Raw genomic sequence first — 24,831 nt, forward strand, 5'->3', positions numbered from 1 at the left:
GTGATTCCACATACATGAGGTACCTAGAGCTGTCAAATTCATAGAGGCAGGAAGTAGAATGGGGGTTACCAGAGGCTGGGGGAAGAGGGAATGGTGAGTTAGTGTTTAACGGGTACAGAGTTTCACTCTGAGAAGATGAAAAAACTCTGGAGATGGATGGTGGTGAGGGTTGCACAACACTGTGAATGTTCTTAATGCCCCTGAATGAGACACTTAAAAATGGTTAAAATATTATTTTATGTTATGTATATTTTACCATACACACCCAAAAAAGGATCAGATCCTTCTTTGCTCAGAAGCTACCACTGTCTTCCCATCACACTACAAACAACATCCAAATGCCCTTTCCATGACCTCTGCATCCCTGTGATCCGACCTCGACTTCTCCAGCTACCTCTTCTTGCCTTTGCTACTTACAAGCCATGTGACCTTCTGTAACTTACTTAACCCGCTTAAGCTTCACCTTCTTTATGTGTAAACTGGGGATAATTCTGGTATCTATCACCTGCATGGGATTGGTGAGGATTAAATGAAATAACGCATGTAAAGTGTTTAGCACAGTGCCTGGCACACAGTAAAGTCTAAATAAAGACTAGCTATTAAAGTTTGTGGATGCTATGTGCGTATTTATTTTCACATGAAATGTTTATCACATTATTTATAATTAATTCCTCTATAAGGTCTGGAGAAAAGATACAGCAGACAAATGACTGGTGTGTGAGTAGAGATGGGGTGTTTGTTAACAGGGTTAATTGTTGAATGGTCAGTGTAAACATCCTGACATGGGGATTAGGAGAACGTGGTCTAAAATTAAAACAAACACAGGGTTGAAAATAAAGCTTTTTCTCTAGAGCAGATTATTTCCATGTAGCCAGGACTTCAGTGGTCATGTTCTGTTGATCTGGTTATGGGACATTTTTCAGGCATTTTGCAAAGCACTCAGCCATCGGCAGCGGAAAACTGAACCGTATCAGAAGTATCGGATGTTTTCACAGTTCAACACTTTCCTGCAAACCACATTTAGAGAGTCCATTGTTTCACAAATACAGGTAGATGCAGCTTGCATTCACAGAGAGCTATTCATGAGGGAGGGTTCATTGGCCCCCGGCTCACCTCAGTGACCCTCACTTCACCCTCACCTGCAGCCAACAAGTACCACTGAAACGCCTGACCTGGGCCGGTGTGGAAGTGGTCAGACAGGTTTACCTCTGAATGTGACCAAATATTCTTGTTTTCACTGAGATGAAAATTGGAATCAGTACAATGTGGTTATGTTATAGTTTTGTTTTTTTGTTACAAAAACTTAGAAGCAACCCTTTGGAGCATTTAAAGGGTAATCATTTTGTTCACTTGTGTAAGCGTCATGAATGCAGTCTAGCCCTGAACATCTAGGATCTGGAGACCTTTACTCTCAGTCTCTCAGGGCTCCTTCTCCGCCTTCTTCTATTGCCTGGCATTAGGCAATTCCCTCCAGAGTTGGGCAGCAACAAAGGGACAACAGAAAAACTCAAACTAGTTGAATTAATTAACAGGTTATGAGGAAATGGTGAAAATATGCCTAAAATGAAGTATTAATTCTGTGATCTATTTGAATCTTAGAAGCAGCATCGTGTTCTTCTAAAAAATCACTAGATTATTAAAAAAAAAAATCACTAGGCAAAAAATGGAGAAATGCACCTCCAGATCCTTTTCTAGCCAAGTGTCTGGCCAAGTATTTTCTTTGTGGGCCTTGGTTTCCTTCCCAGTTAATAGTAGTATTGCTAGTTCTATAAGATGTGTTAGCTATACTGTAACTTTAATCATCTTACAAGCTAACTAGGAATCAAACACCCCAGAATGAAAGTTTGAACTTCTTTACCCACTTCTCCATCATCTTTACCTTGAAAGGATGGGAAAGTTATTTAACCTAAAGCATTACTATCCCACGAGACTACTGTATTCATAGATTTGCATGTGGGTGGTAGCTGAGCACAATTTTACATCTTATTCTGACAATTCAAGTTTTAAGCAGTTCATTACTAGTAAGAAACTGTCAAACACACAAAGGATTTGAAACTCTTTGAAAAATGTGAAGGAACAGTTAAGGGCTGAATTAGATGAACAAAATGAGATCTGTGTTTTAGCTAGTTTACTGGTATTTCACATTTGTTTGTATCTCTTAAATTTGGCAATAATTGCAAAAAAAAAAAAAAAAAAAAAAACTGATCCCGACTCTATTTTGCAGATAACTAAAGAGTTTCATGATGCAACTTAATTTTATTTATTTGTTGGCTATGTCAAAACTGTAGCCAATAAACATTTTATCAAAAGGGTATAATTTCCATAATTGTTAGGAGACTTCATTATCAGAAAATACACAGTGTAGGCAGAAGATTTAGGAGGCTGTTTATAGAAACCTTGAGTACAGAGAGAGTCAATTATAAAAAAGTTATTTTATATAAAAATAAAACTAATGTTATTGGGCTTGAGAATACGAAAATGTAACAGTTTTGGTTTTATATTTCAATTGATGACTGACTTTTACATTGGACTATAGAATAATGGAAGAGTGAAGAGTGTGTAACTGTGGAAATTTGTGGAATACCTGAGGTAATTATTTGCTTTTTATTTTTGTCTTGTCAAAGGAAAGGTAGCCTTCTTGGCTGTTTTGCAAATAATGAGAAAAGTGAGAATATGCACAAACATGGGAAAGGAAGCCATCAGGTCTAGAATTCAATAACTCAGTCTCAATTTTTGGAAAAGATTTCTCAGTTTTGGTGTTCCCTGCCCAACAGACCAGAGCCTCAGGGAAGGGACCACAGGAATCCTGGCCTCCAAGCACATGTGTGGGTTGTTGCTTGGAGTGACCATCTCTGGGTGCACACCTAAAATCTGTAAAAGGCTGTCGGAAAAACAATGACAACGAAAACACGCTCCTATTTTAAATATTTAGGCCTGTATATTCAGCTCCTCTGAATAGGGTACAACTGTTTCTACAGTTTCTTCTAGTGGCCAGTGCAGGCGGGGACCACTGAGTCTTGTGTACCTCAGCCAAGTGCAGCAGAGGAGTACTTTTGGTACAATGAAAGGCGTTTCCTCTGTCAGACAATCCTTTTGTGTGCACGTCTTCCAGATGGCCATTTCTCCAGGGGTGAACAATACAGCAGCATAAAGAAGATAAAACAGTATTTTCTCCAACCTCTATCCTCCCCAACCTACTCTGTTTCCCCTTTAAACACATTAAATACAACTAGAAACTATCTTCTTTCAGAAGATTTTGATTTATTCAGTGTGTTTCTTAGGGTTTGGAGGATGGATGCCCATAAGGCATATAGATTTCCTCTTCCGGATACAATGAACTTCATACTTGAAAAGAAAAAAGAAAACCAAAAAGAAACATTTGAATAATATGAGATGAGATTTTTCTAGTGAGTTGAGGAGAGCCCAAATGTTTCTAGGTGATAGAAATCTTCATTCTTATTCCTATTTGGTTAGCTCCTGAGTGTTCAAACTTATTTAATGTATTCATTTCAGAATGTTTCTTTATTAACGACTTTGAGTGAGGAATATGCATCAGAGAGAATGCAACATATTAAGAGAAAAATTAAAGCAAAAGTAGATAATGGCATTAGTAAATTCATAGCTTAGCATGCTACAAATTTTATGTTCTTACAGATTCTCTTTGTCGTGCAAACAATAATGAAGCAATATTATAAGCATAATATTATAAACATATTATTATAAACATAATATTATAAACATAAGTAAGCAAATGAACAAGTGAGGTATTTTAGACACATAATTATTACACATAATTATTGATATTTTAATTATTTTAATTATTCAATGTATTTTAGATTATTAGACTGCAAAATACACATCTGAGCTACATACAAAATTGGTCTTTATTGAAAAAGGAATAGACTACTTTTCTAATTCAGAGAATTTAAAAAGTTAAAATATTGAACTAACAAGTTGAATAATACAATACATTTTGGAATGGAATAGAAAAAAACTAAAGAATCAAAAGGCTAAATTTACACACACACACTTTTTCTTCCAATCCCCAGTTTATAACATCAAAAATATAGTTTTCTTTCTTCCTGTGCTCCTTATCCTGAGGAGATACCTCAGGATATCTGAGGGGATGAAACAGGGACCCAAGAAGATGAGGATGAGAGCTGATTTTGGTTAAGGACAGAGAGGAAGATCAAGGATTCCCAGCTCTAGTCTGGACTCTACATTGGACTGTCTGATCTTGTGTGAGTCACTCACGCTTGTTTTTTGTTTACTGGGATAGTGGTGTGTAGGGAGAAGAAGCACGGGCTTGAGAAATACATATACTTCATTGGAATCTCCATTTCAGTTCTTACCGGCCATGCGACCTTGGGACAGGACTTAATCTCTTTAAGCCTCTGTTCCCTCATTTTCAAAGGGTGAACATCAATAGCCACCCTCCAAGGTTGTTGGGAGAATCCAATGAGATTATATAGTAAAACACCTAACACAGTGTTTGGTACGTGGCACATACTCAGTAAGTAGAGCTTTTCATTATCTTCAAAGTAAGTGGTGAGATCAGTTCCCTCTGAGCTTAGTATTTCGTGATTCAGGAACTGGTTGACGAGTATCCACATTTTGTCTCAGCAACGAGTAATTTGCTGATGCCTCAGCCTCATCACGTATGTGGTAGCTGTGCCCTAGTCGAGTTCCTGGTCACATAGGGCAGATCATGTTTCAGGCACAGACACTGGCACGGATGAGTTTTGTGCCTGGCATGGAAACTGGACTCTTCATAACTGTTCGAACACTCGATTGCTTGAGCCACATTTTAATCCTCCACCATGACTGAGTCATCTATTTTTTTTCCAAGGCTGCTATAAAATCAGAGATGGAAGCTAGCACACTGAATCAAAGCACTGTGGTTCTTTGTCACATACACTCTCTTGGTTTCTAGCCAACCTTATTTTAAATATCCTTAGGGATGGGCTTTTATCACTTTTCTTGGAAGACCTTTCTTCAGTAATCATTTTTTACTGTCAGAAAGTTTTCTCTCTCATTCAGGGTAAATTTTTCTTTCCTTCCTTGTACTCTTCTAACCATCCTACCCTAAATCTGATTAAATAATTCCTCCTGCCTGTTCAGTATTTCTCCTGTCAGATTTTTGTAGTCAATTATTGGTCCCCCCTCAGTCATTACTTAGCAACACCAGACATAATCTTTATCTTTAATCATTTCTCATAACTCACTCCTCCGTCGCCACAATCATTATTCTCTCCTCTCTGAATTAATCCATCTGCTGTTCTGAAGGTAACCTCTATGTCTTAGGTGCATGTTCCCTTGGAGGTAAAACACATAAGCATATTTATTTAAGATTTTTATTGAAATAATGAAAACAAAGAAAAAAATTAACCTGCTATGCTAACATAATGGCTATTGTTACTTTTGTCTTTTCCATTTTAATCTTTTCCACTATAAATACCTTATGCTATTTAGTAGAAATTTTGTGTAAGGCACTGTGCTAAATCCTTTATGTGCATTGTCCTGGTTACCACCATAGCAGTTCTGTGAACGAGCTTTATAAACCTATTTCACGGATAAAGAAACTAAGGTTCAGAGAGGTTTAGTAAGTTGCCCAAAGTCTGGCTCCAGGGATCACTCTCAACCATTGTGTTATTCTGCCCATCCATCTTTTCCCATGTTGTGTCCTAGGAATTATTTAATGGCAGTATATTGGGTGAAAAATAATTTAGTTAATCATTCCCCATCGATAAGTCTTTAGAGGGATTCCAATTTTTCACTACTACTGAAATAAACTTTTGAGCAACAAATACCAGAAATTTAGAGATTGCCTTATTTTCCCCTACTTTATACTTCTGAAAGTTATTTAAATCAAGGAATCATAAAAGGAAGTATTGATGAATTTTTTTTTCTTTTTTTCTTTTTTCTTTTTATTTTTTTTAATCAGTCATCAATCTTATACACATCACTGTATACATGTCAATCCCAATCGCCCAATTCAGCACACCACCATCCCCACCCCACCGCGGTTCTCCCCGCTTTGTGTCCATACGTTTGTTCTTTACATCTGTGTCTCAACTTCTGCCCTGCAACCTGGTTCATCTGTACCATTTTTCTGGGTTCCACATACATGTGTTAATATACGATATTTGTTTTTCTCTTTCTGACTTACTTCGCTCTGTATGACAGTCTCTAGATCCATCCATGTCTCAACAAATGACTCAATTTCGTTCCTTTTTATGGCTGAGTAATATTCCATTGTATATATGTACCACATCTTCTTTATCCATTTGTCTGTCGATGGGCATTTAGGTTGCTTCCATGACCTGGCTATTGTAAATAGTGCTGCAATGAAACTTCCAAACTTGGGGTGCATGTGTCTTTTTGAATTACGGTTTTCTCTGGGTATATGCCCAGTAGTGGGATTGCTGGGTCATATGGTAATTCTATTTTTAGTTTTTTAAGGAACCTCCATACTGTTCTCCATAGTGGCTGTATCAATTTACATTCCCACCAACAGTGCAAGAGGGTTCCCTTTTCTCCACACCCTCTCCAGCATTTGTTGTTTGTAGATTTTCTGATGATGCCCATTCTAACTGGTGTGAGGTGATACCTCATTGTAGTTTTGATTTGCATTTCTCTAATAATTTGTGATGTTGAGCATCTTTTCATGTGCTTTGTGGCCGTCTGTGTGTCTTCTTTGGAGAAATGTCTATTTAGGTCTTCTGCCCATTTTTGGATTGGGTTGTTTGTTTCTTTAATATTGAGCTGCATGAGCTGTTTATATATTTTGGAGATTAATCCTTTGTCTGTTGATTCATTTGCAAATATTTTCTCCCATTCTGAGGGTTGTCTTTTCGTCTTGTTTGTGGTTTCCTTTGCTGTGCAAAAGCTTTGAAGTTTCATTAGGTCCCATTTGTTTATTTTTGTTTTTATTTCCATTACTCTAGGAGGTGGATCAAAAAAGATCTTGCTGTGATTTATGTCAAAGAGTGTTCTTCCTATGTTTTCCTCTAAGAGTTTTATAGTGTCCAGTCTTACATTTAGGTCTCTAATCCATTTTGAGTTTATTTTTGTATATGGTGTTAGGGAGTAATCTAATTTCATTCTTTAGCATGTAGCTGTCCAGTTTTCCCAGCACCACTTATTGAAGAGACTGTCTTTTCTCCATTGTATATCTTTGCCTCCTTTGTCATAGATTAGTTGACCATAGGTGCATGGGTTTATCTCTGGGCTTTCTATCTTGTTCCATTGATCTATGTTTCTGTTTTTGTGCCAGTACCATATTGTCTTGATTACTGTAGCTTTGTAGTATAGTCTGAAGTCCAGGAGCCTGATTCCTCTGGCTCTGTTTTTCTTTCTCAAGATTGCTTTGGCTTTTCGGGGTCTTTTGTGTTTTCATACAAATTGTGAAATTTTTTGTTCTAGTTCAGTGAAAAATGCCATTGGTAGTTTGATAGGGATTGCATTGAATCTGTAGATTGCTTTGGGTAGTATAGTCATTTTCACAATATTGATTCTTCCAATCCAAGAACATGGTATATCTCTCCATCTGTTGGTATCATCTTTAATTTCTTTCATCAGTGTCTTATAGTTTTCTGCATACAGGTCTTTTGTCTCCCTAGGTAGGTTTATTCCTAGGTATTTTATTCTTTTTGTTGCAATGGTAAATGGGAGTGTTTCCATAATTTCTCTTTCAGATTTTTCATCATTAGTGTATAGGAATGCAAGAGATTTCTGTGCATTAATTTTGTATCCTGCAACTTTACCAAATTCATTAATTAGCTCTAGTAGTTTTCTGGTGGCAGTTTTAGGATTCTGTATGTATAGTATCATGTCATCTGCAAACAGTGACAGTTTTGCTTCTTCTTTTCCAATTTGTATTCCTTTTATTTCTTTTTCTTCTCTGATTGCCATGGCTAGGACTTCCAAAACGATGTTGAATAATAGCGGTGAGAGTGGACATCCTTGTCTTGTTCCTGATCTTAGAGGAAATGCTTTCAGTTTTTCACTGTTGAGAATGATGTTTGCTGTGGGTTTGTCGTATATGGCCTTTATAATGTTGAGGTAGGTTCCCTCTATGCCCACTTTCTGGAGAGTTTTTATCAAAATGGGTGTTGAATTTTGTCAAAAGCTTTTTCTGCATCTATTGAGATGATCATTTGGTTTTTTTCTTCAATTTGTTAATATGGTGTATCACATTGATTGATTTGCGTATATTGAAGAATCCTTGCATCCCTGGGATAAATCCCACTTGATTGTGGTGTATGATCCTTTTAATGTGTTGTTGGATTCTGTTTGCTAATATTTTGTTGAGAATTTTTGCATCTATATTCATCAGTGATATTGGTCTGTAATTTTCTTTTTTTGTAGTATCTTTGTCTGGTTTTGGTATCAGGGTGATGGTGGCCTCGTAGAATGAGTTTGAGAGTGTTCCTCCCTGTGCTATATTTTGGAAGAGTTTGAGAAGAATAGGTGTTAGCTCTTCTCTAAATGTTTGATAGAATTCGCCCATGAAGCCATCTGGTCCTGGGCTTTTGTTTATTGGAAGATTTTTAATCACAGTCTCAATTTCACTGCTTGTGATTGGTCTGTTTATATTTTCTAATTCTTCCTGGTTCAGTCTTGGAAGGTTGTACTTTTCTAAGAATTTGTCCATTTCTTCCAGGTTGTCCATTTTATTGGCATACAGTTGCTTGTAGTAATCTCTCAAGATCCTTTGTATTTCTGCAGGGTCAGTTGTTGCTTCTTCTTTTTAATTTCTAATTCTATTTATTTGAGTCTTCTCCCTTTTTTTCTTGATGAGTCTGGTTAATGGCTTATCAATTTTTTTATCTTCTCAAAGAACCAGCTTTTAGTTTTATTGATTTTGCAATTGTTTCCTTCATTTCTTTTTCATTTATTTCTGATCTGATCTTTATGATTTCTTTCCTTCTGCTAACTTTGGGGGTTTTTTTGTTCTTCTTTCTCTAATTGCTTTAGGTGTAAGATTAGGTTGTGTATTTGAGATGTTTCTTGTTTCTTGAGGTAGGATTGTATTGCTATAAACTTCCCTCTTAGAACTGCTTTTCCTGTATCCCATCGGTTTTGGGTTGTCGTGTTTTCATTGTCATTTGTTTCTAGGTATATTTTGATTTCCTCTTTGATTTGTTCAGTGATCTCTTGGTTATTTAGTAGTGTATTGTTTAGCCTCCTTGTGTTTGTATTTTTTTACAGATTTTTTCCTGTAATTGATATCTAGTCTCATAGCATTGTGGTCGGAAAAGATACTTGATACAATTTTCTTAAACTTACCAAGGCTTGATTTGTGACCCAAGATATAATCTATCCTGGAGAATATTCCATGAGCACTTGAGAAGAAGTGGCGGGGAGCATTGTTTTTCTGGAAGAAATCAGTGTGAGCCATTCAACATATGCCCAGAAGCTGCACATAACCTCTTGTGTGTTGCAAGAAGCTGGTCTTTCTCTGAGACTCTAACTCTTGGTATTTGTTCTGTGGGAAAAAATTGTTCGTCTTCTGCCCTTTTTGTCTTTCTACTTTTTAGTGTGTTTTCCCTCAATATATGTATCAATGTACATTTTTTAACATCCATAAGAAGAGCATATTTAAAAAAATTTTTTTTATCATTGTGTTCTGAATTCACAGCATTTTTAAATTTATTTATTTTTTATTTTATTTATTTTTGGCTGCGTTGGGTCGTCATTGCTGCATGTGGGCTTTCTCTAGTTGCGGTGAGCGGGGGCTACTATTTGTTGTGGTGCGCAGGCTTCTCATTGTGGTGGCTTCTCTTGTTGCAGAGCACGGGCTCTAGGCGCATGGTCTTCTTCAGTAGTGGTGGCTTGCAGGCTCAGTAGTTGTGGCTCGCAGGATCTAGAGCGCAGGCTCAGTAATTGTGGTGCACAGGCTTAGTTGCTCCGCAGCATGTGGGATCTTCCCAGACCAGGGCTCGAACCCGTGTCCCCTCCATTGGCAGGTGGATTCTTAACCACTGTGCCACCGGGGAAGTCCCAGAAGAGCATATTTTTGTGCACATGAAGATCATTTAGAATTGCTTGCATTTTAAATTAATTTATTAAATTAATATTTAGATTTTAATAACAAGCTGAGAATAATCACCTATACTTTTTTTTTTAACATCTTTATTGGAGTATAATTGCTTTACAATGGTGTGTTAGTTTCTGCTTTATAACAAAGTGAATCAGTTATACATATACATATGTTCCCATATCTCTTCCCTCTTGCATCTCCCTCCCTCCCACCCTCCCTATCCCACCCCTCTAGGTGGTCACACCTATACTTTTTATCTGATTAAAATTCAGCGAACAACTGAGACCTGTGCAAGTGAGGGACCTGAGGCTTAGCTTCATTGGCTGATGGTTCACCCATATGTGGTACCACTGATGAAGACTGCCGGAGGGTGACTTGGATATAAGTCCTGGTTTGCCAGAAACTCCCAGGTTATGCTTGTTATTCTTGTTTAAATTTTATTTTATTATTATTTTTTTAAAATTTATTTATTTATTTATTTATGACTGCATTGGGTCTTTGTTGCTGTGCGCGGGCTTTCTCTAGTTGAGGTGAGCGGGGGCTACTCTTCTTTGTGGTGCGCGGGCTTCTCATTGCGGTGGCTTCTCTTGTTGTGGAGCACGGGCTCTAGGCGCGCGGGCTTCAGTAGTTGTGGCACGTGGGCTCAGCAGTTGTGGCTTGCGGGCTCTAGAGCGCAGGCTCAGTAGTTGTGGCGCACGGGCTTAGTTGCTCCACAGCATGTGGGATCTTTCCAGACCAGGGCTCGAACCCGTGTTCCCTGCATTGGCAGGCGGATTCTTAACCACTGCGCCACCAGGGAAGTCCCTCTTGTTTAAATTTTAATAATTCCCTTTTTATTCTGAAAAAAACAGTCCTGGTTTGCATGATAAATTATATAATCACTCTATTTATGTTGGACACCTCTGTGACCACACAAGCTGGGCCAAGATGGGAAGCTTTCAGTCCTAACTTCAGCATCTTCATTTACCTTTCCACTTCAGTCTTAAAGTGGGGGTAATCACTGACCTACTTATAGTGGGTTGCAAGGAAGTTTCCTGTTGTGTGTTTTTCTATCTTTTTAATGGTCATTGTTTTGACCTTAATTAATTATATAAATTAGACTTAAAAAATTCAATGAACAATGAACTAAAGTTGATGATATTAACCTCTCTTAAACAGAGTCCAGTTTGTAATTTATTTATTTAAATTCCCTGAAACATTTAAATATGTATCTTCCACTTTAAGATTACTTATTTAAAACCAATTTTTCAATATCCTGCTTTAAAATGGAATTACAATGCAAATCTGTCATAATCTCAGCATGCAAAAATTTTTGTCAATTTTGAATGATTAATGTTGAATTTAAAATAAAATGTTAATACTGTAGGTTGGTTTACTACATCAACTATTTACTTCTAAACCTTATCAAAGTTGGAAATACCTACTAAGGCAATAGTTTTATCTTGTTTAAAAAATTTAAAGATATTGTCCCCAAACTGGTGGAGTTACCATCCCAGCAGAAATAGGTACATCTGAAAAATGGGTAGAGCGTGTTTTTCTGGATTTCAGTTACCTATGCTGGATAACAAACTCCCCCCAACTTAGGGGTATGAAACAACCATTTTATTATGCTCCCTGATTCTGTTAGGGGATGGCTTATCTCTGCTGCCTGATATCATGATGTCTGGGACCTCAGCTCTGAGGACTGGAATGGTGGTAGGTAGGCAGGAATCACCTGGCAGAGTGTTCACTCTCATGTCTGAGTCTGGTCTGGGATGAGTCTCAGGCTGGGTTCAGCTGCGATGATTGATCAGATACCCACACATGGCCCCTTCCTGTGGCTTGGGCTTCGCTCAGCAAGGCAGCTGGGTTCTGGGAAGAAGCATCCTGAGGGGGAGCAAGCATTTCAAAGGAACCAGGTGGGAGCTGCATGAGTTTTACCACATAGCCTCAAACAGTACATGATATGAATTTGTGACATTCTGTTGGTCAAAGCAGTCAGCCCCCCAAAGCAGAACACCCCCAGGGTTCCCTTAATGGCAAGAAAGTCAAAGAATTTGTAGCCATTAAAAAAAATTCTACATTCTTGCAGGCCTTTGATGGAAATACGAGAGCTAGGACTGCAGATATCCAGAGCAACCCTTCTCCATCCTAATGGGACCATTTTATAGTTGCTCTGAAAAAAAGAGCCTCTTCATCTATAACCTTTAGAGGGAGATTTCACAGCCTTCTGAGTTCAACATCATCTCTAAAGTGTTTTTCCATCAGTTTTCAAAATTTTGCCTGATTCGGGCAGATGAAATTCAATAACGTTTACTCTGATTCCTCCCCTACTTAATTGTATGGCGCTAATCTCTTTTCTCTCTCACTATCATAGGTCATAATATCAGGGCTATTCTAATCATAGTATTTTTCCTGAGAAAGTAGCTGCTAGAACTTTAACATCTTTTGGTTTCTCATTTCTTTTTTTTATTTGCTCTTTTCTATGATCTTACATACATATTCACTGACAGGAGCATCATCAATATCCCTCTACTTACTTTTAGAAGTCCAAAGCACCTCTTTTGCTCCTTTCTCTTCTTACATCTTCCCGTTCCTTGTCTTGTTCCCTTTATTGTAAAAACAATGATTCCACACCACATGTGATTCCATATCACATATGTGCCACCTAATGTCTGGGCCAATCTTCAGCAGTGAGTTCTCTTCATGATTTCTCCTATTTATTAGAGTGAAACCAGGGAAGCGTCTGGGAGACAAATGGCTGGACTGATGCTCCCTCAGGAGCTTTCCTAGCCCCGTGAGTCACGAGTCATAGGGAGGTTGTGTGACACTCAAAAAAGTAATAACCTACCCTTTCCCAGGGATGTTTATTAAGGAGCAAATTACCCTCATCCCCAAGTCATTTCATTATCGTTCTTAAGAGGATCATTTTGGGAGAAACAAAGTGAAATTGCCATTAACTAACTGCTAGCATCTGTTTGTTTCAAATCTACAAAATGTGGTGATTTGTAAAAATTCTCTGCCATGATATACTGTTTATAAATCTCTGCAGCTACAATCATAATTAATTAATTAATTCCCTCATTTATTTGTTTGTCACTAAACATTTATTAAATACTCATTAATTCAACAAGCACTGTACCAAGATAGTGGGTTACAAAGGTACAGTAATTAAAGGGACTTTTGTTGAACTATTTTACTGAAATATAAAATAAAGCTATTTAAATAAAGTAGCTTTTTGAGGTTCCTGTATTATATGCTGGACCTTAGGCTTAGTGCTGTGGTACTGGGAATAAGATAGGTTATCAGTCAGAGTTCAACCAGAGCAACACACCAGTAAAAAGTACACATTAAGAGATTTAGTGTGAAGAGTTGGCTGCCATGATGTGGTGTCTGGCTTGGCAAGTCTGAAATCCAGAGGGCAGGCTGTCAGGAAGACAGCCTCGAACTCTTAGGTATGGGCCATCGCTGCTGTAATAGGTAGAATTTCTTCTTCTTCAGGGAAACCTCAGCTCTGCTCTTCAGAACTTTCAACTGACTGAGTCAGGCCCACACAGATTATCCAGGGTAATCTCCCTTCTGTGCTCAACTGATTATGGACCTTAATCACGTCTACTAAACACCTTCATAGCAACACCCGGATTGGTGTTTGATTGAATAACTCGGGACTGTAACCTAGCCTAGCAGACATTTAAAGCATTTCATCCCTTGTCAACTTGGCATCCATACATATGTCTTTAAGACACATTTAATCTCCAAATAAAGAGAATAACAAAGTCATACTTCTGCCTAACATGATACGATTATCCTGAGTACAACCAAAAATGAGGTCACCCTTTACTCAGAGGAGGATGCAAAGTACTTGGGTGATGTTCACTCTTCTCCTTTGATAGCTCACAACTTAAAATGTTATTAATAACCATGAATTGTTTTTATTATCTCTTTGAGATATCTGAAGATGGTGAAATTAACTATACAACTTTTCTCTTTCGTCAAAAGCATATTTCATAGATTTTTTAAAAATTGACAAATAGTAGAAAAATGGGAAATATAGGACATAAAAAGTGAAATAATAAGATCTATGGCAATCCTAATAACCAGACATGAAACATTTGATATATTTTTCTCCAAACTGTTCTTTAAATCATATATGTGTGTTATATGTGTCCTATGCTCACACACCCCCATTTAATACATAACTATATATTTTGCATAATTGAAAGTATACTGTGTATATTCTCATTCTTGCATTTTTATTTATCATAAGTATTTTTTTCTCATAGTGTTGAATATTTTGGAAATATAACTACAATGTCCACAAAAGATTTCTTTTTATGGATGTATCTTAATTTCTTAGAGCATTTCTCTGTTATTAGCATTTATGTCTTGTTTCTATTTCTGCCTTAAATATTAAATATATCCACTGTCCCTCCCAAATTTTAACATAATGATTTCCTTACTTTCTGAAATACCTTTAACACCTATGTGTGTATCCCAAATACTGTGGTTTACTTTTGCCTGATTTTGAGCTTAATATAAATGGAATAATACTGTTTATATTATTTTGTGCAGAGTTTCTTCCACTAAGTTTTCCATTCATCTATGTAGTTGAATGTAGTTTTAGTGCTTTCTTTGTCTTTACAGTAATGTATTCCATTGTATGGATATGCCATATATTTACATGCTTTGGGCTCTTTTTTTTCCAGCTTGTGGTTACTGCAAATAGTTCTGCATGCATGTCCCTGTGAGTGGCTCTGAGTGCACATATGTCTACTTTTCTCTTGGGTATGAAACTAAGGTGGATCCACCAGACCATAGGGTACATCTTCAGCTTTAGTTGATAATGTCAAATTCTTCATCAAAGTGGTGATATCAATTGCTCTCCTTTCAGCAGTAGGAGTTCCAATTGTTTTATATTCTAGCTAATATTTGGTATTGTCAGTCATTTTCAATTTCTTCTCTTATGTGACTATATAGTGATAGTTCATTATACTTGTTTTCATTTGCATCTCCTTGATTACTAATAGGAATGTATGGTTCTTTGGGTTCTCTCTCTCTCTCTCTCTCTCTCTCTCTCTCTCTCTCTCTATATATATATATATATATAGTCTCTTTCCCATTTTAAATTTATTTATTTTTGTTGATACATTTATTTTAATTTATTTTTGTTGAGTTCTAGAAATTCTTTTTATTTTCTGGATACAGGTCCTTTGTCAGTTACATGTGTTGAAAACGTTAATTGATGGAACATATTTTAGTTGACATGTAATTCTAGGTTGCAGTTTTTTTATTTCATCCCTTTGACGCTATCCTCTGGCTTCACTATTTCTTTTGAGAACTCAATTGTCTATCTAATTTTTGTTTGTTTTGGGTTTTTTGGAAAGTAATATATCTTTGTTTCTCCCTTGCTATATTTTCTAGTTGCTTTGGATCTAATATAATGTGTTCAAGTATACTTTTTCTTTATCTAGCTTTGCATATGATGAGATCCTTAAATCTGTGGGTTGTGGTCCTTCTTAGTTTTGGAAAATTATTAGCTACTATCTCTTCAAACTTGTTTCTGTGGCAGTTTCTCTCCTGTCTTTCTGGGACTCCAATCACACAAATGTTAAGGCTCCTCTCAGTATACTTCATGTCTCATACTTTTTATTCTGTATTTTTCATCTTTTTGTCTCTCGGAGTTTCATTCTGAATAATTTCTTCTGGCCTGTATGTCTTAAGCTGCGTTTAATATTCCATTCATTGAGTTTTTAATTTCAGCTTCTCCTTTTAGAATTACTTTTTTTTTTTTTTTTTTAATCTGCAAAGTCACTTTTCACAGCTTCCAGTTCTCTGCAAATCTTCCAGGTCTCTGTTGAAATGTTTATTCTCGAATATGACACAGACACCCTAATACTTGATAAAGGATACCATGTTCATTTTGTTATCTCCTCATGAGCCTGGTTATTTTAATATTAAAACGTTGAATTTGAAAGCGTACTGAGTTGATACCTAAGATGATGTTATCTTCCTCCTGAGAGGATTTTCATTTGTTCATTCCAGGTGCTGGGGGCACTGGCGATCCCGGATCATCTTAATCTGATTTTAGGAACTGCAGGTGACAAGCTCAGATGAGGCCCATGAGAGGGTTAGTTACTGCTGATTCACCTTTACTCATCGGGTGCAGCCCCTTGGGTTCCCACCTAATGAATGGGTGATTCCCAGGCCCCCATCTTTAGTTGGCTGATGCGTCAGCTCTTATCCCTTTAACCCCACAGGGCTGTGACAAGTAGTGCTCAGTAGTGCTCGGTACCCTCTTTTGCTTGTCAGCAAATAGTCCCAGGGAAAGATGGCCCTAAATGCTGAGACCACTTCTCTAAAATCAGTCTTATCCTGAACATTATCCCAGTCGTTCTTCATTACTTTTTTTTTTAATCTTATACAAACTTTATTGCTCCTTAAAAATGAATAACTTTAAATTTTACAGAGGTATATGCAAATGTAGGCTTCAAACTCTCCGAACTGAACTAATTCCCTCTCTTCATTACTTTTTGTTTTTTTAAATTTTTATTTATTTATTTATATATTTATGGCTGTGTTGGGTCTTCGTTTCTGTGCTAGGGCTTTCTCTAGTTGCGGCAAGCGGGGGCCACTCTTCATCGCGGTGCGCGGGCCTCTCACTATCGCGGCCTCTCTTGTTGCGGAGCACGGGCTCCAGACGCGCAGGCTCAGTAGTTGTGGCTCACGGGCCTAGCCGCTCCGCGGCATGTGGGATCTTCCCAGACCAGGGCTCGAACCCGTGTCCCCTGCATTGGCAGGCAGACTCTTCATTACTTTTTAAAGTTTTCCATGACTTCAAGCACATTTCTTTTTATAATTTTGTCCAGCTTTTCTTATTGTCCTAGATGGAAAGATTTGTTCAAATTGCCTAGTTTCCCATTAAAGGAAGAAGAAATTTTCTAATTGATTTTCTCTAATTAACCTATGCCATTTTCCTCAATACATTTGTTGAAAATTTGATCTCTCTTCATTATTCTCTGGTAATTTCTTTATCTATATAAATAGATACACACTTATAAATAATATATCCATATTTACCACATTTCTTCATTGTACATTAGATTAACAGTTTGATATAGTGGTTAAACACAAAAGTTTCTGCAGCCAGAATGCCTAATTCAAATCTCAGCTCTACCACTTACTGTGTGACACAGAGCATTTTGCTTAATGGCCCTGTGTCTCCATTTTCTTATTTGTTTTGAATAAAATGAGGGAAATGACAATATAATACCTATACCAGTTTGAACCTTATAGGCTCAAATGAGTAAAATATGTAAAAGCCCTTGGAAAAAATACCTGGCACATAATAAGCTCTCTATAGTATTAAATGTTTTTGTTTTTGTCTATTTTAGATTATAAAATAAAATTTATTATTTATTGCATGTGAACTAAATGCAAGGTGTTTTAAACATATTGTTTTCTAATCATGCAAAGTAGACACAGTTATTTCATTTTCTTGGGATTTAGAGTGATCTAGTAATCTCCCCAAATACAGAGCTATTAAGCAAATTAAGTGACAGAGCTGAGGATCAGACCCAGTACAGTCTTCCTTCAAAATAAAATTTTAAAAGTTTCCAAAAACTTAGAAAAAAATGGATTGCTCTGTAACCATGGTAATAAGTAGCTACCAGAATGTATTTTAAACCTGTTCAATTAATCAGTGACAACTCAATTCAGTGAACATGCTTTTGCAAGTCAGCCAATCAGTGTCAATCTCTTGCTTCTGTAATTTAGCTAAGTAGAGATAGACTTGGTCTACAAAACACACCACCGAGGGCTAATCCGTCAACAGCAGTCACACATGAGCAACCACACTTCTGACAATGCCAGCTCCCTTCTGAAAGCCCATCGGTCCCCAGATTCCATGCTTCTCCAAGACCCAAATAAGATGAACCCTCCGCTCTGCTCAGAGAGAACGTGTCTGAGCCAGCATCGCTCTCCCTTGCAGCAGTAAGCAATGTGTGCAAATGTGCTTATTTTAGGAGTTAAGTGGTGGCCTCATTGTTCTTTGACAATTCTGAAAGGGCCACTGACATAATTTAGAAGACCCCTGCGTGGCAGCATCCCAGGCAGCCCTTAGGTGTACTGACTCGGGCCCTTGTGCCCAGACTCCACTCATCCTTCAGATCTGCTGCCAGGGATGTGAGTCCAGCAATGACCTGAGCTCTGACTGGTATCACTGAGCTCTTGTTGCTCAATTCGTTTTGTTCTCCTAGGGTCTGTAGCCAAGTGAATCTTTGAATAAGACCATCAGACTCAGTTCTTTGTCTAAGGTAATGAGGTGTCGTTTTTTTCTTTATTCAGTAATTAGCTCTTTGATTTGGAAGTGCAACATTTGCTAATTAAGCCTGTGTCTTTGTACAAGGTAACTAGACTTTTTGTTTTGGAGTTATACCATTTGATAAATATATTTTTCATTGACCTGATTATTCTCCTGCTGCTTGCTTTGTTTTTGCTTTTGTTTCTAAATATAAAGTTTTGTTTTGCGTGGTTCTGTTTTGTCCTGGAGTTTCTGTTGAGTGTACGTATAAGAGTGGATTGAGATACCTGTCTAATGTGTCTCCAATCCAATCCAAGTAGGTCCTGATTTTAGAGGTCTACTAAACCAGCAACAAATTTATGGAAAAGAGAGTGGCCAAGCTTTGTAGGTCCTTACGGAACTTTCATGTGTGTACTCCTTGTGTTGTCAATTTGTGGTCCTTTATCAATCATGTAGCCCCTTCCTCACCTCTGCCTGGTCTGCAAGCTGAGTTATCATTGATATGCACATACTGTTGACCAACCGTCATGGCTCCTTTTTCTAGTTCATCATGGATCTGTTTATGTCAAATTCTTGAACTTCTAGAAAAACTATTTTCTACATAAAGTTGCACTATAATCTTAACTATTGAACTTAACTTGGTAAATAGCAAAACCTTGTTTTAAAATTTTTAAAACCTGACTTAAAATACCAATTTCAAAATAACATTTGATATTTGAAATGTCAAAATCGGTAAATTAATATGTTTAAGAGGAGCTATTAACACTAAATAGTCAATAGATTTTCGAATAGATATTCTAAATCTTCTAAACAAAATTCTAACTCGAGATAGTCTTTCTCCAAAACTTTGAAACCTTCTGGAACTTACCCTCCCTGCATCTCTCTCGTTTTCTACTGAGCTTTACCTGATCTTCTATCCAAGTTATCCTTTCTTCAAGGTTTTCTAAGGAAAGAACCCTCACATTGTAAACTTGCTTGACAGAATGCAGATCTACAGAAGCTGAATTAAAATGCTCTCTAGAGGCAAGTTAATGGCTATAATTAAGCGGTTTCCTAAACTCCAAAAGGACAGGCAGAATTTCCTATAGAATTCAGGACTTTACTAGACACATTATCCTGAACTTAAAGATCTATACCAACTAATCAATTCATTGTTGACCCCTTAGTTGGTAAAATATTTAAGAGAATAGGCTAGAAAAGAGAAGACTGAGGAACATAATTGTTTAAAATTTAAAAAATAAAAACTAAAAGTCCCTAAGCCTTTACGATCTGGCAAAACCTGAATAACCACCTGGAAACACCAAATAAAATTTCACATACACACTTGAAAAAATCCTCCACGAAACGAAACATCACATAAGGACAAATTTGCTACAGTATTAAACACTGATTGGTACACTTTTGTAGAATAGCAGAGGACACAGGCCGTTCATGCTCTATCTGTAGCTAAATTAATCTGGAAACGCTATAGAGGTAGAGCATGGACTGGTTCCATGCCTAAGGCACCGTTTGGATACTTCCAAGTAGATTTTAGGCAGTTGCCTTCCTCTATGGGTTCTAAATATGTAGTAATAATAGTAAACTTGTTTTTTTCTGAATGAATCCAAGCATTTTTCTGTTGCAAACCATGACACCCACAATGGCTAAAATGCTATTGGCTTTTTTGTGTTTCCTACTTAGACATTCCAACTTACTGGTCCAATTAGATGGGGCACATTTAGGTGAAAGTTATTCGTGTATTTAAATTATGCAAGGCTTTGCTCTTTACTCAGAAATCTGTCTCCACTACTTCCAAACTTCTGGAAAACTGAAAGGAATTTAACTGATACGGAATGTTACAACCATGAGAGCCTAAACAGAAGTTCTCCAGAGTCGCCAGAAGTCAGTGATCCTCAGAGCTTGATGGCTGACACAAGAACAAGCTGGGAATCACATGAAGCAGAAAGCTTCTGCCCAAGACCATGAGAGCAAGATTCTTCTATATGTCACACTCATCTTTGCATACTCTTGTTTATTATCATTTCCCTCATACTTCTTTCCTAGTTTAAAGTTATTGCACTTCTAACTTAGTTTACAATGTTTCCCTTACTGATAACAATAACTTGCCTAAGTCCAGGCTTTAAGTAAAACGTCTTTGCATTGGGACTTCCCTGGTGGTCCAGTGGGTAAGACTCTGCGCTCCCAATGCAGGGGGCCCGGGGTTTGATCCCTGGTAGGGGAACTAGATCCCACATGCATGCCGCAACTAAGAAGCCAACATGCCGCAACTAAGACCCAGTGCAGCCAAAATAAATAAATAAAATAAAAAACAAACAAACAAAATATGGCTATTAGGCCAGGAGCTAGCAAATACTTTCTGTAAAGGGAAGACACAGTCTCTGTCATATATTCTTCTTTGTTTTGTTTTAACACCTTTTAAGAATGTAAAAACCATTCTTAGCTTGTGGTCTGGATTTGGCCTGCAGGCCATAGTTTGTCAACCCTTGAGTTAAGTTCTTCCAGAGATGTGACTACACAAGACCCTCAAAGGACTATATCTCTCTACAGAGAGTCCAAAGGGTAAGACCCTCCCCTCACCTGCTGCCTTTTTTGGGAAAAGACTCCTGATGACAGTGACTCCATCCTAAGGAGATGAACAAATGAGGTGGTCATCAAAAATTTGTTCCCTCATATTGACTGACGTAGTAAATAGTATGGCCTAAAGATATAACAGACCAGTTTAAATTCGTTAACTAAAGTAGTTATGGATAATAAAATATCCATGGATTTTCTTTTCGCCAACTAGGGAGGGAGCTGTACCATTGCTGCCTGAATTAACACTACCCAGGAGAAAAAGCAATTGATAGCTAAGCTAAAGAAAAGCTAATCTGGCTATTTCTTGTAGACACAGGAAATTGTTGGAACTTATCTTTGCCCCTCTTTTTAAAAATAAAAAACTTCTTATTCGCCTCATTATTGTTCAATGTCTGTTGCATAGAATCTTAAATGTTTCTGGGCAGTCATTGTGCTGACAGGTGAGTCTACAAGTGATTCAAGCAAAAAGTAGAATAAAATCACACTGATCAACTCTCAAACTAAAAACCAGATGTCTGTAAACAAAGGCTTATCTTCAAGAATTCTTTACCTGTGGTGAAGACCTGACCAATCACTGATAATCTCTCATGCAGTTTTGCCTGAATGAAGACTGAAAGAGAAGCAAAATAAAACAGTTCCTGCAAACTTAGGAAAAAAACTGATTGTTCAGTAACCATGGCAACAAGTAGTCCCCAAAACCAGTTTTAAAGCTGTTCACTCAATCAACACCAACTTACATCAGTGAATAGACTTTGGCAAGCCAGCCCACCAATATATTTAAATATATATCTTTAAGACATTCCAACTTACTGATCCAGTAACCCTTAACTGCTTGTTTCTGAATCTGATTTCTTTTTTGAGAAAGTAAAAGTTGCCTAAATTTCTTTTCACAGAAGTAAAAACTTTCTTCATAGGTTATGAGGCAATTAGGCTCATCTCCCTGCTACCTCAACCCCTTCACAAGCTTTTAAAATTTTATCTGGGATTATAGTTCCATCACATTATTATATAATTGAATATATCTTACTTTGAAAAGAGATTTGGACACTTGTATTCTATGGTGTTATATATTTACAATAGCCATTTATAGCTTACAGGATATATTTAATCTATTCCAGGGCTCACTTCGTACATACTCTGACTTTGCCATTCTTGATTTACAGGCATCTTATGGGTGCACTGGTATATTTCTTCTGGTTGCCTGGGGGACACGTGTTCATTTTCCAAGTCCTTCTTTATCTGAGCATGTCCCTGTTGGTTTTGCACCTGGGACAGCTTGATATCTAATTCTTTGATCAAAAATTTGCTCCTGTTTGGGTTGAGAAGGAGAAGGCTGAGAAGAACCTTATTTTGGTTTCTTTGTAAGTTGCCAGACACGATGCCCTCAGGGTTCCCCTTTGTTCAGGGAAAGGGAAGTAAGGCAGCGAGCGGGGAGGCACATGTGTGTCCACCACAGGGGGTGTGCCGGGCAGAGGGAGGAGCATGCGGAGGACAGGGCATTCCTCGGGACTCTGGCAGGACACTGCCTAACAGGTGGATGACAAATGACACACTTCACTGCAGAGAAGTCAGTGGCATGGTTTGTGCAGATGGCCCACGGCCAGAGCTCCTGCCAAGCATGGGTGGAACCCGGAATTCCTACCGGTCTGTGGGGACAGGCAGTCATAAGGTAACTGACTTGAGACCCTGGGCAAGGGGAGAGGGGACCCGCAGCAGGGAATGGCCCTAGCAGCAGGCTGGGGAATCGGGGGGATCTGGCTGAGGTGAGACCCAAGCAGCCAGAGAGAACCAGAGGTCCCGGGAAGCCGAGAGAAACCTAACCCTGCACCTGGCCCCTGACCTCAGCACGTTCCCTGTAGAGCAGTCACAACCAAGCAAAGGTGATCACTCCAGATCCTGAAGGAATGACAGGAAACAAGGTGGATCCCCGAAGCCCTCGTCAGCTGTGGGAACAGTGGAGACCCCTGCTGACCGAGCAGGTGGAGGGGTGGGCTGCGGAGGAATCTGAAAAGGATCTGTTCCAAACTAACTGAACTAAAACTAAAAAAGACGGTTCAACTTGGTGAATCAGATTCGGGTTTTCACCAGATTGGACTAAATTTACTACACAGTGAATTGTGAGAAAGGGAAGATAATTTTAAAGAAATAAATGAGCTATATTTTCTTTATAAAAACAACATCAAAAGGCAAGTTTCACTGTATTCTGAGTGTGCTTTTTTCATTCATTTTTCCTGGGGCTCAGATCGCTTTTTGGCTTGTAAAGTCTTCAAACGAGATATGAAGGCTGTGAATACCTAGGATGATCATTTCTGTGTCGTCGCACACATCCTTTCGGTTTTCTGTGCTTTAAAGCAATTATCTTCTCTCAGAGCTTCCTTTGTGTTTCATTGTTTTTTTCTGTATTCTGGTTGAGTACCCCATGTTTGTCTTCTATCATTGATTTGATTTTCTGCAGTGTCAAGTGTATGCCTTCTAGCCTCCAAAGTATATTTCAATTCTGCTGCTGTTTTTGAACATTTTTAATGAAAAATTCTAAAATATTAAAAAATATCTAGTACAGTCACGTGTACTGGCTTATGTACCAGTGATGTAGCCAAGGAGGTGAGCGCTTCATATCTCCATCTCCTGGAGGGAACTCGCGCTTGAGCCGGAGGAGAGCAGTTAGCTGAGTCTCCAGGTGCAGCTCCGGGCAACCTCCAGCCAGTGAGTGAGCACAGCAGGGGGCGAGGGCCCAGTGTGTGTGTGGGGGGGAGATCTGGAAGGGAAGCCGTCCCACCCAGTCGGCCAGCACAGTCAGATTTGCACCTCAGTCTCCTCCTGCCTCTTCCTTCCCAGGGTCAGGTGTGTAGCACGCTCCGCGGGCTTTCCCTGACTCCTCCTGCTTCCTCCCGCTTTACCTTTCACAGGAATTACCCCCGAGAAACATCTGTCCTCCACCTCTACCTCAGCATCTGCATTTGCACCACCTGCCACTCGTCTGCAACAATTTGGATTTCACTACATTCACGGCGTGTGTCCATTTTCTAATTTTCATTTATTCACTGAAGTATTTTAAAATAAATCCCAGGGATCCTGCCATTTCACCTCTTTGTACTTTGTTTTCCATCTCTTAAAAACATGGAAAATTGATTATATGTTCGTAATGCACGTACAACAACATTAACACTTATTTCTTAGTATCATCCAGTACTTAATACATAATCAAATTTTCCAAATTATTTAAAAAATTTTCTGAATTGAAGCCTAATATTATAATTTTATGTATCTTAAGTCTCTTTCTGCTATTATAGTTTAAAATTTGCATTAATACTTCAGCCAGCTCACTTAAAATCTTTTTCATTACTTTTTTTCATTTAGGTTTTTTGTTTTTGCTACATGGTCCATATTCTCCTGTAATTTTTGGAGGACATTAATCAAATTTCTTCTAAAATTTTCATCTTTTTTTTTTTTTAAAAAGAAGAGTCAGAGATGTGATCTTTTTAACCTTCAGAGCAATGGTTCCTTTGCATTGTACCGCTAAAAGTGGATAATTTTTCTTTTCTGCTTGTATGTATTGAAAAGGAAGATCTATATTTATTTCTGGAGCTTCTAACAGAAGGGTAGAATAGTCTAAATTCCTTTACTACAAACTTGTGCTAGATTATTTTCCCTCTCAGGTTTATACCTAGAGTTCAGAGTTGGTGGAATTTACAATGGCTGGTTGTCATTCTTCTAATGCAAGTCTCCTGGATTGAGGATGGACCTTCTGATTCACTTATAGGATTTTCTGACCCATCTAGATAGTCAGACATAGTTTCCAGTTCTTTGAACAATCTGGAGGCGTGTCAAAAATGGTTTCCCCCAATTCCTTCGAAGTGAACTGTTCTGCTTGATTCAGAGGGTAGAATACGTGATGGTCTATAGTCCAGAGCTGTGTTGATAAAGTCATCTTACT

At 38.0% G+C, this 24,831-nt stretch overlaps 2 protein-coding genes across 5 annotated transcripts in view; one reads left to right on the top strand and one right to left on the bottom strand.

The window, feature by feature from the left end:
• Positions 1-24,831, bottom strand: part of LOC309615355 (uncharacterized protein) — a 282,265-nt gene that overhangs the window by 62,140 nt on the left and 195,294 nt on the right. The gene's annotated exons all lie outside the window — the stretch shown is intronic.
• Positions 1-24,831, top strand: part of LOC309615363 (uncharacterized protein) — a gene marked incomplete at its 5' end in the record, with an annotated part of 179,177 nt that overhangs the window by 24,010 nt on the left and 130,336 nt on the right. The window lies entirely within an intron of this gene.

The sequence above is a fragment of the Balaenoptera borealis genome (genome assembly GCF_965194805.1).
Source record: "Balaenoptera borealis genome assembly, chromosome: 17".
Lineage (NCBI taxonomy): Eukaryota > Metazoa > Chordata > Mammalia > Artiodactyla > Balaenopteridae > Balaenoptera > Balaenoptera borealis.